At 37.7% G+C, this 14,013-nt stretch overlaps 1 protein-coding gene across 1 annotated transcript in view; it reads right to left on the minus strand.

Moving 5' to 3' along the window:
- Window positions 1–412: 412 nt before the first annotated feature.
- The window catches only part of LOC124408373 (origin recognition complex subunit 2), an 83,761-nt gene continuing 70,160 nt past the window's right edge, over window positions 413–14,013 (minus strand). The window contains exon 11 of the transcript XR_006929413.1: window positions 413–427. The gene's annotated coding sequence lies outside the window, so the exon portion shown is untranslated. The remainder of the gene's footprint in view (window positions 428–14,013) is intronic.

A 14,013-nucleotide genomic window follows, 5' to 3' on the forward strand; every position in this document is an offset into this window, starting at 1 on the left:
GCGTCGAAACGTGTAAAATTTTGTGAAGAAATTATCGAATCAATTGAATACCTCAACGACTCAGGAATTAATATTTAAATCTTCGTCTCTGTAAAGTTGTTATTTTATTTGTCATCGATGTTGATTATAGATCATTAAATCATTATTACACTGTTCAACATCACTAAACTTTCCTATAATATGATTTTGGAATAATTTTAAACCAATTTCGGAATCGATGAACATTTGTATACACAGAAAGAGCGATTAGATAAGTAAATAAACGAATAAATAAGCGAATAAAGGAAGTATCGATCCATAATTGCAACAACTATAACATATAGATTATATATTGATAAGAGAATTAAAAAAATGTATATTACTTACGGAGAGACATATCGCTTTCTATCAGACAACAAGGCCTGATGACGACTCAAACAAAGCGCATCTGAAATCAAACGAAATAAAGAATAGATAAAAAATGAACTAAAAATAAAACCAATTAATAGTATGCATGGAGGGTTGATTATCGTGTAAATTTTTTCTTTATTATTTCTTTATTTCTGCCAGGATGCACGTTTGCCGGAAGTGAGACAAGCGTGATGGGTACGTTCTGTACAACACGATCATCAAGTTTGTTTGATTAACGATGAATAGCCGGTGATAATCGTTCGATCGTAGGGAAACTCGATAACAAAGTGAATGCGTGTTTCGAAACCTGAAAGGTCTCAAGAATTTCCCGCGATCCGAATATCGTGCCTCTGGTATCCGCGCCTAGAAGGACATGACTTTCTAGTATCCAGTAACATATAACCTATTAAACTAGTTTCATTCGTTCGTTCGTCACGGTTTTGTTGAGCGAGTTGTTAAAAATTGAACCGTGGGTCGAGAGGAGCAAATTTATGGATTCAATTACTCCTTCTGGTTCCCTTGATTGAGCTTAGCTGCTGCGTTGTTGGATACACATGCCACGTATTCGTAGTATCTATGCAGACTGCACGCCGGAGGGACGAAGGGAAGGAAAGGAAAAGAAAGGAAAAGAAAGGAAAAGAAAGGAAACAAGGAAGGGATAAAGGATCCGAAGCGAGAGCGACTAGAGAAAGCGTCTTCACACACGCCGGTGCTCAAGACGTCGAAGTTCGTTCGATGCAACGCGACCAGAGAGAGTGAGGGAAAGACTTTGAAAAAGTGGAAAAAATCGAAAGAGATAGAGAGATATTTTAACGCCTAATTTTCTCCGTAGCGGAGAAAGGAAGAAAGAAAGAAAGAAAAAGAAGAAGAGAGAGGGAGAAGGAAAATCGAAAGTCGATCGAAGAGAGAAAGAGGGGCCCAAAGGCCTAGTGGGGAGGATTTGGGCACCAAAACGGCCCTGAGCCACTTACTGCAGTAGGTCAGCTCTCTTCACACAGCACACAGGACAACATTTACGAGACGCGAACCGCAACGGACTCGGAGTTATGTATGCGCCCATGTCATGTCAGAGACTCATTGTGCGTCTAGCCTGCATGATGGACGCCTTTTACCTCAAAAAAAGAAAAATAAATAAATAAAAAAAAAAAACTATTATCGTCCAGACAGACCGTGCGGTGGTCATTTTACAAGGAATAACAAAGCTGCCGTTTTTCAGCACATTGCCATTATCGTTTCCTTCCTCAATCGACTCGTGAAAACGATGTCATTCATTCGAATATGTAGAAAGTCAAGTATCGGGTCCCCGAGTGATCAGGGATCCTGACTTCACAGAAAATTTTGCATGAAGATCGTCCGAAAGTATCGAATCGATTTGATTGTTCAGATTTCTTTATCTGTAGAGGAATGCATCGATGCTTTTGGGATGTCCATATTTTTAAGAATTCTAAGTTTCCCTGAATAAGATCTCAAAGTTTTAAAACCGTTTTCACTCTATCTCCATATCTCTCTCTTTTTCTCTTTCTCTACATATATTTGCTCGCTTTCATAACTCTGTTTCAAAATACTCACTTTCACGTAGTTCGAATAAAATCACGAAGTTCGGTGTTACGGTGAATTCGAAGACGTACACATCCTCTTGAAAGACCAAGACTATAGTTACTTAGCGAATTATGTAAGCCAACTCTATCGATCTCCAGGGTTCCTAGATATCCAAGTTTATTTCGACCATCGCCAATCTATGAACCATCAAAGGTTTCGAATCTTGTTACCACACTGGTAAGAATACTTGAAGATTCAAGTTGACCATTGCACAAGAAGTGGTTAGCTTTTGAACCAAGTACATACTTTGTTTGTGGTAAGAAAAGTATCTGAATACAGGAGAGGAATCCATTCCATATGTTCAGGGGCAGCAATGATATCATTGATGTGAAAATAAGATGCACAACGTATGAAATTGCTTTATTTGTGAATGCGGTTCAATGCCGCTGGTAACGAGACAGATTTATCAAGTCTATTTAAAATGGTGGAGAGACAACGTATAAACAGTACAATCGTTCCTGGGTGAAGTTCTCCTTAAAGCTATTCTACACAAAACTCAAGAGTTGTCAATCAGCGATACCCAATACTTGTATCCTTCATTGTAAACTTACAATTAGATAGAAAGAATCGATTGTCAAACGTTTCCAGAAAGCCTTCGGTAAGTAGGCAATAAAACCAGAGAAGTCCTGGTGATCAGGGCTGTATCAAGGAAAAATTTGAGCCCCCAATTTAGCCCTGATACAATTGATAACGATCATCATCAAAGGTGAAGAAGAGAAGTGGAAGAAGCGAAAAGCGAGATAAGTTCACTGAAATAGAACAAGCATAGCGCCAACCACAGAGAACAGGCTGTGTGAGCTCAATCTCTCGACTGTAGGAAAATTGACTTCAAAGTAACTATCGTCTGGAGGTTCTCCTCAGCACGGCCCTGTCCTGAATAGACGCAGAACGTACCACGCTTATCCATATCTAGGCTCGCGTCACTAACACGCCTGTGCAAACACATAGTCAGAAGTATCGTCTCGGTGTGCGAGTTAAGCTGCATTTATGTGACCCAATGTTATTGACGAAGCCGACAATGAGATCGAGCCCATATTCTCGTTCACGTATAACGCTGCCTAGACCTGGTCATTGTCAGACAGCGAAGTGAAATCTACACAACACGCAAGTGTAAGAATGGTACCGGAAGCTTGTGACCCTGATCTATTGTGTTCCGATTTTTTAGTCATTCAAGTACATATGTATACATACACTGTAGTATGTATTTACGAAAGTGGTAAGTATAAACCTGGGCACCATTCGAACGGTTCACGTATCACCGCGATCTGCAGTTATAACTTCGTTTATTAGACCCAGAATTATGTAGAGCACGGCGAGCCTTTAAGGTGCTCATAAAGACCCGTTGTACACCTCGAAAACGCGGGGATGCAAAACTCCTATACCGCTCAAGCGATCAGAGTGAAACTTGGGCAGTTAATGCCTTATTTTGGCAAAAAGTAGAGCGTCTTTTTACTTTTTCAAAATTTGGAAAAAAAATTTACAGATTGGTTACCACTCACAGAAATTGGCCAAATTTTCACAGTTGCACTGAATGGATCTAACTATCCGTTATGATGCCACTCGGCGGTGATGAAACACACATTTTCAGCCCAGTCCCATGAGATTTGATGGTGAAATGACGAAATGGCAGCTGATCTGGTTTTCGATTATGAAGAACACCAAAATCTCATTTTGGCGACACTTGTTACCGATCTTTTTCGCTTGCCGGTAATTTTTTACCGACATTACACGCATACATTACCGGCATGCGCGTAATGTCGGTAACAAATGTCGCCAAAATGAGATTTCGGTGTACTTCATAATCGAAAACCAGATCAGCTGCCATTTCGTCATTTCACCATCAAATCTCATGGAACTGGGCTCAAAATGTGTGTTTCATCACCGCCGAGTGGCATCATACCGGATAGTTCGATCCATTCAGTGCAACTATAAAAATTTGGCCAATTTCTGTGAGTGGTAACCAATCTGTAAAAATTTTTTCCAGATTTTGAAAAAGTAAAAAGGCGCTCCACTTTTTGCCAAAATAAGGTATTAACTGCCCAAATTTCACTCTGATCTCTCAAGCGGTATAAGAGTTTTGCCTCCCCGCGTTTTCGAGGTGTACAACGTGTCTTTAGAAGCACCATAATGGATCCACAAAATGATTGTTTCTCCACAAGAAGTCAGAAGACAATGCATTCCTTGGACAAGATGGTTCATTCAAAGGGTTGATGGTCATTCACACGTTGATGGTGATGTTCAACGGTTCGGCGATCGACGCTGTTCTAGCGTTGATTCCTGACCATTAATCACGGAATTCGCGTCCGAGTTTCCAATTAGGATGACCGAGTGAGGTAAGGAGGACTGCGGCGTGGGCCAGGAAACGGTTCTGGATCAAAGATCGGCTAATTGCGTCATTAGCCAAATCACCTACGACCGGCCGCGACCCGTGATGACCCAGAGAGTTATTCTCCGTTCTTAATTCTCCTCTAATTGCATCCGTTTCACGAATATCACGTGGGCAGCTGGGTGTAGAGCCAAGGTGCACGCTGTGCGTGTGTGGGCGACCGAGTTTCGAAGTGGAATTTCGTTTCTGTCGGTGCAGTTACGAAATTCTGCTGATTTAAGCGGTTCCAAACCGTCTCCAATTCCTTGCGAAACTTCGCCGCGACTGCAGGGAAATCCTCGCTCCATTCAGACTCTGATGTGGTGTATACATATATATCTATATACACTTTACAACCTTGCAATATTTGGTCAACCTACTTCTCCTTCTTTTTATTATTCAAGATTACGAGAAGGAGGAAGAGCTAAGCAAGGATTTCGGAATATAAAATCTAGACGCGTCTTTGTCCCAACTTAGAAATAGTTGTAAAAAAAAAAAAAAAAAAAAAAAACTACGAATTACGACGATTTTATGCAGTGAGAATCGCTGTAATTGATATCTGAGTTTTGTTACAGGTTTCGATCCGGCACTTCATATCTTATACGTTCTATCCTCACGGTGATCTGGTGATGATTTGTAGCAATTACCCGTCTTGTCTGCCTTGGCTTTTAACACGTCGATAATACGGCGACCTATTATCTCACACTTCGATCACTTCCGTTCACTTCTACACATGCTTTGCGTCAGTTTGCATTTGCAGGAAAGTGAGAAATGGAATGTAATTAAGATTGGTATCTTTGTATTTTGGTAAATCGATGTCGAGTGGTTTGTTTCCACTTCCACAAGTGCATGCAAGATCGTAGTCACAGAATTAAAGTGCCAATGATGAGTCACTTTGGAACACTTGGGGCATTAAGGTATCGGAAAAAAGCAGTTCCTGAATACGATTTACGATTATGTAATGCTCGTGACATTCACAGACGCGCGTAAAGCTCGTTTTAAAAAGTCAAATACCTCCAGGAGTAAAAACCAAACGTCATATCCGCATCTTCTTGTCAGAAGAAGAACGATAGGCCTTAAATTAAACTTATTCTCACATGCACAGCGCTTTTCGTATAGAGGAATTACTTTTTCTTTTCCTGATATGGGATTCAACTTAGCATTAGGATGCCATGACCTCGAAGCAAGTTAGAATTAAGCTCCAAATGTATATAAATTCTAATATACATATACAGTTTTTGTCAATTTTTCTAACTTCTCTTACAGTGATCGTACAAATGCAATTACAAACTCTATCATTTCCCAAAGTTTGAAATGACTTCATCAAACGGAAGGAGAAGAAAGAAGTCCCATTTCCTTACTCCAACGTCTCCTCAAATTTTTGAACAAAGTGAATCACGGTTATTGATAATTTGACAAATTAATTTATTTCGAAATCATACTTCCTACTCAACGAACAAGTTCAGCTAGGTCGACCGTAAATGATATCCACCTTTCAGCCTGTAGTCCATATATTTTACCACCTCGATACCCTGTAATATTCGAATGAAAAGCTATCCACAAACCACGCAGGTGGCGAACTGCACAACGGACAGATGGACGTCGGCAGGGGTTCGCCCACGTTTCATTATTCTCTATACCCAACCGGATTTTTGGTGGTTCGAAGCCGTGGAAACGGAGGAGCGGAGAAGCTCGGCCTGCAGAATGGCCGCAGATGCCGGGGAGCCGATGAAGAGACGATGGCGCTGGGCTTCGGGGTTCGGACCCGAGAGAAACGGGATGAATAACCTGCAGCCCTCGGTCCTGGAAATTCGGGGTTTGTGCTACGCCGCAGGAGGGTTCGTCGGCCTTCCGGAGGGGAAGAGAATTCAGCCCTTCGTCGGAGGGCGCTCGGGGATTCATCTCGATTCTTGGAGGGTCCCTTCGCTACGCGACGATGGGAACATTCGAGGGAGCCCTCCTCTTCTCTTTTTTCCTCCCCCGATTATTATTCCTACCTTATACCTGGACACGTATTTGGCCTGAAAGTCAGGGATGGAAGGGAAACAGGTTTCGGAACGAAAATTCTGATATCACGTGTGTACGTACTACATTGTCGAAGAATTTCCTTAGAGAAAATCTTTCAGTCAGTCAGGATTTGAGGAGACACAGTTTGTGTTACCGACCGAGTAACCAAATTGGATTTTAGACTGAAGAAAAAATTTCCAGAGTTGAGGAGAAAAATTGTTGTAACCAAAAGTATATATAAATATATATAATAAATTGTCTTTTCCGTAGGTTTGATATCAATGACTCCGCGTAGCTGGTAACAATCAATAAACCTTAGCGGCGTTGAGCCTATAACATCGTGAATGAAATTTAGCACGGGTAATTCCGTGAAGTACTTACTGAAAAGCGAGCCGCATGCACAGAGAGTTGAATAACGTACATGACGTATAAGTACGTACAATAAATTGTACCCGAGCCAAAGTTCAGGATAGTAAAAGTCATTTTTATCGTCCCATGAATTAGTGCTACTGAAAAAAAGAACCAGATAAATATAAGCAAGTCTCGAAACCGAATGGAACAGACCTCCTTAACATCGCTCTGGTGTCATCATACACGTTATTTAGAGTTTAACTCGTTCGTCGAATATAGAATGTCAGGTACCGAAGGCCGTTTAAAAACGGAACGTAAATAACGGACTAGTTTGTTTAAGGATATATATAAGGACAGGCTTAACAGTCACGAGAATCTGTCCTCGAGGTATTTCGATTCGCATTTGCGAATCCCTTGCAGAAGTCTATTGAAAAGTTGGAGGCTGTAGTTACTGCGTGTAATTTGAAGAAGAATCGAAAGTCGTTCTCGAATATTCTACTGCTGTTGCTACTGGTGTTCCTGCGGTGTAGTTTCACGTACGAATGGATGAATGGATGGATGGATCTTCTGTTTTCTCAAGCAGCGCGGAACAAGAGAGTGACTGACTGAAATTTTACGAGTTACTCAACGCCTCGACGACGGTACTTCGTTGCTGTAATAACGTCACACTACGTTGGTCTTCGTGCATGTGAATACGGACAAGTGTGCGTGTTTTACCCGGCATTATGGGTAACAAATGCTGCTCACGTAGGCGTTTAAAGATAGTGCGAATATACACTTTTTATTTCTCATATTTTTCTGTCTTTCTCTAATCTTCACGTCTTTATCATCGTCTCATTATCAATACTAAGTACGTAATTCTTTCTTCTCGTTTCCTTCTTCAAAACGTATTGATGAAGGTCGTTTTTTTCGCTAACGGGCGGCCCGATATAGCGGAAAAAAAAAAAAATTGTAAAAACACACACGCACTATCGCAAAAATACTCGTGTGACTGAATTTGAATCGCGGTCAATGAAATAAATTTGAATAGTATAATAAATGATCGTATCTATTTTCTACTATTATAATGATCAGATTTATCGCTCTTGCTGTTGACTTTGCATTAATTTTACAATCTCTCTCTCTCTCTCTCTCCCTGTAAACTAGATTCTACGCCCAAAATCTCTTTAAAACGCGCGGATATCAAAAAGAGAGTTAAAATAATAATAAAAATTTTTTTCTCACCCCCTTTCTCCCGCGATGTTACATTTTATACGCAATATAAGTGAATCGAATTACTTGACTCGACATTTGATTGATAAAAAGTGAGGTCAAAATGCAAACAAGTAGTTCGATTCTGTAATATCGATTCACCCGAATGTATTATCACATAAGAAAATGAAGTGCGTGTTACATATCTTCTATAAATTGAATCATAATCTTTTTTCAATGTTTATACATGAATTATAACTGATTTATTTATCATTAGTTGTTGTTGTTGTTGTTGTTACTATTGATGTCATTACATCTGACTTCTTTTTCTCAGAATCGATCGTTTAATTAAATTTATCACACGTGACACTATTTCATTCATTTAATTCTTAAATATTCATCACCCGGAGCTGAATAATTACTAGGTCAATCAACGGTTCGGAGAGGATTGAATCATACGAGTTGAGTCGAAGCCGTGTTCGAAATTTTCTGGACTCTTATAATTGCAGGATAGCCCGAGTGATATCAGGGACACTACATTCACTAATATAAAACGATTTGCGTTCCATACTTTGCGCGCATATACATCAATAAGAGAAAGAATAAAATAAAAATGTATAAACAAATAAAAAACCACTCGCGAGATGTCAAAGCGCGCTTCGGTTGTCACGATTTCGCAGCAAACTCGATGGCATAACGCGTAATAATTTCTCGAGGCCTGTTCACCGCGTATTTTTCAACTATCGTGACTAAATTGCTTGGCAAAAGCACGTCAGATAAACAAAATATTTTCAAATAAATCTTAAATATTGAGATTTTTTTTTTATCTAACGATATCTTCATCGTACTTGACTGATTTACCCCCAAATTATCGTTTAATGATGTTATTTTCTCACCTTAAACTTTCCTAAATTACCTACTAAAACTCGAGGAATGAAAAATGCAGCGAAACGAAGGAGAAAAGCTTTCCATTTTTGAGTCGGGTATTTCTGTGCTCACATCGCAGGATCTAAATTTATAGAGATAAAAAAAGAATCATGTTCAATTCGAATTTCGTACTACAAATTCAGTTTCGTGATTAACGATTTTAAAGCCCTCGTATATCATTTTGCATGGAAATATGACGTTCTTTTATAATTTGAATCACTATAATGGATCCACCATTAAAAATTTTGAAAGTCTGTCATTGAATTCGTTATCGGAGACTCAGGAAACCTCCACCAATCAATTTCTACGAAAATCGAAATATATTTAAATTTCCTTTCACCATATTGAATCGCCATTTTAGATTTCCCAATTTGACTTCAGATTCGTGATCAGCCACCCATCAAACCTCTGATTACCAATTTTCATCGAAATCCAAATGTTTTTAGTTTTTTTTTCCAGCTTATTAAATACGCTAAATTAAAAATTCTGCAAATTCTGACCTTAGATTCGCAATTAGCGTCCCAAAAATATCTCAGTACCAATTTCCATTCAAATCCATTAATCCATTATCAAGATATAACCATTTTAATCTAATTATTTCGAATTTTGTTATTCAAATAATTGAAACAGCGCTGAACCGATCAAAGCGAAAATCTAATCAGTTCTAAGTTTGGAAAAGCCTCGTCGATTGAGACAAAAATCATTGAAATCCATGGCCTCAAAAATCGATTACATCCATACACACAGACATAGGCATGGATCTGGCGATCTCAACTTTTTATTATCTCGGTAACTACAATAAATTCCTTTCTTCTCTGAAACCAGCTAAACAGGAAGTTAAAGCATAGACGAGTTTATCGTTGAATCGAGTTCTTCTTCCTTATCGATCGCTCTTTTAGTATCCCGACATATTTTACCCACTATCGGTTGCGGTATGCATACTCGATATGCCTGGGATTCTGACACAAACAGGGTTGAAAGCACGCTGGGGGGCTACAGTCGAGTGACTTTGACTTGGTTTGCTCTGTGAAAGCACGAACAGAGAGAGAGGAATACGGAGTATAACAAGTAAAATTGGCTTTGCTCGCCGAGCTGCTGGCTGCGGGTTTCAAAGAGTAAAAGTATATCGTATACACGCCGCTCGTATTTTCAGCAACGCCGATTCGCTTTCACTTCCTGTACCAGACAATTATGTAAACGTACGTAGGTACACCGTGAGGCAGGGTGTTTGGATTTAATTTAATAATCGGTGTGGCTCCAACGAACGAGAAGAATAGCCGGCTGATGGCTAATCGTGAGACAGTCGAACCTTCGAATCCATAAAAGGATAACGAAAACAATGAAGGCGCGGTTCAAATTGCCCCGAGATCCTCCTGAGAGTCGTTTTTATATTCGACGAGATAATCGGTTGCAAAATGTTTCCTCAATTTCACTTTTACGTTGAGAAAAGAGATTCAAAGAAAGAAAAAAAAAAAACAAATACAGGAAACATAAACTGACCTAAAAGACTTAGAATGATAACAAAAAAAAAAAAAAATGTTTAACAGATTTTTAATTTTATTTGTTTACCCTGTAAAAAGTATTTTAAAAGGGTTATTAAAATCGATTTGAATTTGGCTTGAGATTTTTGTTTTTCTTTCTTTTTAAACAAAAAAAAATCCATAATAAAGTAAATTGAATTTCCTGAAGAAAAAAAAAGTCGTTAAATCAATCGAAACGATTCAATTGAATGGAAAATTATTGGTTAAATCATTGTTTTGCAAAAATGAATATACCGTAGTCAACTTGATAAATTCTGTTAGGTCAGATCAACCGAACAAGTTATTTGAACTATGCGGTTGATTTTCACTGAAAATTTGATATATTCAAACAGTATTTAGTTGTGTCAACCGAAGGATCCGAATCGTTATACCTAACTAAATTTTTTTTTTTGTTTTTTTATCGATAAGAAATTCGGTATTCCTTGTAGTCAAATTTGATTATCTTGAATCAAACCCCGCGTGTGATTTTTCGTAAAGAAATTTATTTGATCAAACTAAGTGATTTTTATTCGTTTCGTTGAAATTTATACATTTTTAAATACGTCAGGGTGAATGAATTGATCGTGTCTTTTGTAAAAAACTTTTGATTCGTGGTAAAAAACCACAAAATTCGACGATGCAAAGCAGCTGGAAAAACATAAAGTATCTAAAAATTCATTATAAAAATAAAAATATATAAATAAATATATAAAAAAAAAAGTAGGATATTCAGATTAACAAGACGATTTTCGTATTAACAATACACGTAACACGGGTAGTTAAAATAGATATTTTTCGTTGACTGAAAATCCTCGGTATTTGTATTAAATATTAATTTCGTCAAGAGAAGTAATTTATCAGCTAATTCGTGCAAAGTTACGAATTGTTGTAATAAATAACCAAATATATTCAGTTCGCAGTCGTTGAAACGACGCGTTTAATTTATAGAAACAATTGTTTGTTTTTTTTTTCTGTTTTATCCATTCAACAACTTTTTTCTATCAACGCATGCAGCCAATATCCTGTCCAGCCCAGTTTCCTGCCGAGACTGACGATATATTTAACCGCATACGGTGCATTCGGTGTATTTGAAGTATCCGATGTGTCAGCTGATGCAGGGCTGAGCGGACTCGAGCCAGATATTCTATTTATACGAAACCTAAATAACTAAATAACTAACTCAAGTCGTCCGATTATACAGCGTCAATCTTCCGCGTTAATATCGAGACGTCGGCGACAAAATTCGTCAAGTTAAAACTGAGAGACAGATAGAGAGAAAGAGAGAGAAGAAAAAAATTTTCCCATATGTTTTCAGAGCCTCTCCCTTATATTTGGACAATCAATAAATTACTTGGATATGAAAATTACCCGCCTAACGACAGATAAATTACTGAAAATGACGGCAGACAAATAGAATTCGTTAGTTTCGGACTTGATTTGAAAAATAAAGAAATAAAGAAATAAATATATTTTCAAATTGCTCCGATTGATGAAATTTCATTGTCGCATAGGTGTTTACTGTATATATATATATGTATACTTCTTATCGCAATGTCTGTTCGAAATTCTCGCTTATCATTTCGATCCGGAAACCCGTGGCGAAATATTCGACGGTGTAAATTTGTATAAACTATGTAAGCGTTATACAGCGTATAATGGCGGCGGTCTGGGCTGAAGACAACGACGAAGAGACGAAGAGACGAAGAGACGAAGAGACGAAGGGACGAAGGGGGACTGCAGTAAACGATATGTAAGCGTGCCATAAGCGAAATCAGTTGCAAATGTCTCTAACGCGAACTTTCTAAATTACGTCAGGAAATCGCATGCAGGAGTACATGCCTATTATCTATATACATACATTGTGTATATATGTAAAATACTATTAAGGCAACCATGGATGTATAATATATATACATACCATAAATGAAAAAGTATATAATATAATCTACTCAAGTTGGGATCTAAAATTTCCTGAGGATACCAGGATATTCTACGTGATTTTAAGATTTTTACAACTTTTCTTCCAGCAACTTGTGTAAAAATTTTCGTCAAGAATTTGTCAGTATTTGTTATTATTTGTTGAAACACACTTGAATACAATTTTTTTTTTTTTTTTTTCAAAATAGTACCGATTTTAAATTTGGTAAAATGGATTTTTGGAATCGAGAACTTTTAAAAAAATTCTCTGTGAGTAGCTAAATTTATTTGAGATTTCCAGGACTTCAAGGTTTTTCAAGGAGATCTAGACACCCTGCGTTTTACTCAATATCATCCGAAGATCTAAAAACTCGATCTGCGTTTCTCGAAACGAATTCGTATCAGTGAAAGTTGAAAATTGAAATGAGAATGAGATCTAGATATTCGTATATAAAATAGGAAGAATGAAACGAAAATGCTGATCAACTACTGACTTTTTTAAATTTCAATCGGATAGTCACTTTTATTTTCGGTTTACCGAGAACGTTAACACAGCGGTAGTTTTGTTAAAAAATGAAAATGACAAAAAAAAATTGTATAATTAGTTTAAACAGATTATACGCAGCGTAGTAATTGCGTGCAGGTGAGATTTGCGCGATCAGAAACTCTATTTTTGCAATCGTATTGAAAACGTGAATGATTTACGAGAATTAAATAAGGACGTGCTATTTGTGTAATGTACGATAGGGAAGAGGTTGAAATTCCGAATTTGAAAGATTCCAAAAGCGTGAGATTCCGATTTTTTTGGTGGGGTAAGTTAAGAAATTCAAACTTTGACGAAACATGAAAGTTTCAAATTGTCCAGAACTCGAAAAGTCCTGAAATTCCCGAAAGTGTGAAAATGTGAAAATTAAAAAATCGCAAACATCGAATATCGAATGATCGAAGAATATTCTGTTCTGTGAATTTCTGGCTTTGAGAGAAATTTCACCACTTTGATCTTTCGTTATTTTTGTTTTTCGATATTTTTACGTCCGGAATACTGGCCATTCCGATTTTCGGTTTTTTTTTTTTTTTTTTTTTTTATACACAGTGAGTATATTTTATTTTCCGGAATTTTACTCCACCGAAACTTAGATTTCCGAAATCTTGCATTTCGAAACATTATTGTTTCCTAAAAGTTCGATTTCTTTACTTCAATTCTCGCCACCGAATAATTCGGAATCAGACATTTTCTCAACGTTTCAAATTCGCACCCTCAACCCCACTCCCGTTCACTCAATCGAGTTATATTCAGTTGGGATTGAATATCGAAATTTCAATAATGAAAAACCAAAATAACTCAATATCAATTGTTCGAAATCTTGATTTTCGAAAGCGTCGCTGATTAGAATGACTAGAATAACTATAAAATAATAACCAGCGACTAAAGATTTCAAAAACTTCATCTTTCGTTATTTTACTTTCAACTAGACTTTGAAATTCCGATATATCGTCCATTCCAAATATTCACCTTTCCAAGTTTTCAATCCTTCCCCCCCCCCCCCCCTCCCCCTTATTATATTCGACGACGAGAGTATTTTCCAACGTCGGTGATTATATTTTCACCTGCGCATGCGCGTCGCGATGTATATATATGTATGCAACGAAACGTTATATACCATGAATAACCCATATATAAATATATATATATATATCGAGCCAACCACACGTTGGTTTCACGACCAGGTGAAGTGTTATCGCTAT

The sequence above is a fragment of the Diprion similis genome, chromosome 7, assembly GCF_021155765.1.
Source record: "Diprion similis isolate iyDipSimi1 chromosome 7, iyDipSimi1.1, whole genome shotgun sequence".
Lineage (NCBI taxonomy): Eukaryota > Metazoa > Arthropoda > Insecta > Hymenoptera > Diprionidae > Diprion > Diprion similis.